Below are 1,750 nucleotides of genomic sequence, written 5' to 3'. Positions count from 1 at the left end.
GCCAAAGACACAGAGTTAAAAAATACCTGGGGAAATGCAGTATCAAACGGGTTGCGATGGGCCGCAGACGGAGTTTCCTGTGTGATCGCTCCAGCGTGCTCTGATTGCGTCACCAATCCCTCAATGAAGTGTGCCAGAAACACACAGCAAAGAACCCCCCCCCAATTCACCCACCGCTGCGTCTGATCATGCAGTAGCGGGTCAGATTACTGTGGCGCAAATAGGCTGGCTTCCCCCCCGCGTTTTCCGGCACGTGTGACCGGGACCTTATTGTACTTGTTCTGTTGCCACCCTGAGCCCTGGTTGCAAGGAAGGGTGGCCTAATAAATCTAATTTAATAAATAAATAATATACATACACATAATACACACACACTTTTGTGTTGCATTCCCATGTGGCATTCGTAAATTTAGATATTTTTTTTTAAAAAGTGAACACCTTGAAAAGAGCATAAGTAAGAAAAGGTAGAGATAATCAGAACAAAAAGATCTTGATTCTGTGCTGATTTACAAAACAGTGAATTTTCTTTTTTCTTTTTTAAAAAAATCATGGCACTGCCATGTCTTCCTAAATCCAACTATAAAGCATACTTAGAGTTTAAAACACCATGCAAAAACATGATTACATTATATTCATTCTTGTATTGAGCTGGACACCAACATTTGATGGATTTCTTTCCCTTGCCTGCAAAAACTGGCATATCGGGAAACCGTAGCTCCTTAATAAAAGGATTGTCAGCTGTCATGTTCTGCTGATCAATGTTGCTATAATTGAGGTGGGTAGTTTTGAAAATGTGTATGCATAGTAAATTGCAAGCTTATTTTGAGTCCTGAAGATGTACTGCATTGGAACTTGGAAGGAATTATTTCTTTTTTATGTGTTGCCTTGAGATCTGAAGTCTTGCTGGAAAGGAAACTATATTACATTTAAAGTGTCTCCAGGCTTAAATAAATCTATGCAAAGTGTTTCATTTTGTAGGCATGGCATCTTTACCCAGTTATTTGGAAGCTGTGTATGCAATAAAGAGGAGTGGGTTTAGCGCCGATATAATGCTTTTTTGTGTGATGAATCGCAACAGCCTGGGAATCTTATATTGTGCTCTGTTTATCATGCAACCATAGCAGAAGGGATATGTTATACTTTTATAACTGTCTGCTTATAGTAGAGAGGTAGGCACCTAGTGTGCGCTAGAAAATATAATGGAGAAGTCTGGGGATGCAGGTTCACTTTGTGCATAATTCTAGTACTGCAGCTGAAGAAAATCAATGAGGACAAAGCATTGATCTCCTTGCAGAGTGCAAATGCAGTTAGCTCTGGAATGCTCTGCTGGGATTTTTGTTATTAAAGTCATTTGATTGCACATATGTTTGCTAACCGAATTCTTATCATGCAGCACTTCACTAGGATAAACGTAACATTAGTTGTGTATATCAGATACATATATCTATATATTCAAAAGAGACAGTAAGAAAATTCTTGTTTCAGAAGAAGGAAGGGTTGCATGTGCACACTTTGACTCTTTGCATGTTTGCTCAAGGCAAAACCAAATAGTCTTTTCTTCAATGACATTTCACAGTGTCACCAAATATATGAACATCTTGCAGAAAGTGGTGTGAATATGAATCAATGCAGAAAAATATTACCTTCAGTTATGATTAATTTCATGTTACTGTATGAGGTGGTAATTTATTTTCCTTTTTGTATATTATTATTATTATTATTATTATTATTATTATTATTATTATTATTA

Source organism: Gekko japonicus, unplaced genomic scaffold (assembly GCF_001447785.1).
Source record: "Gekko japonicus isolate JY-2015 unplaced genomic scaffold, Gekko_japonicus_V1.1 scaffold1048, whole genome shotgun sequence".
NCBI classification, from domain to species: Eukaryota; Metazoa; Chordata; class Lepidosauria; order Squamata; family Gekkonidae; genus Gekko; species Gekko japonicus.
The sequence above is the reverse complement of the archived record's forward strand: the minus strand, read 5'-3'. Positions refer to the sequence as shown.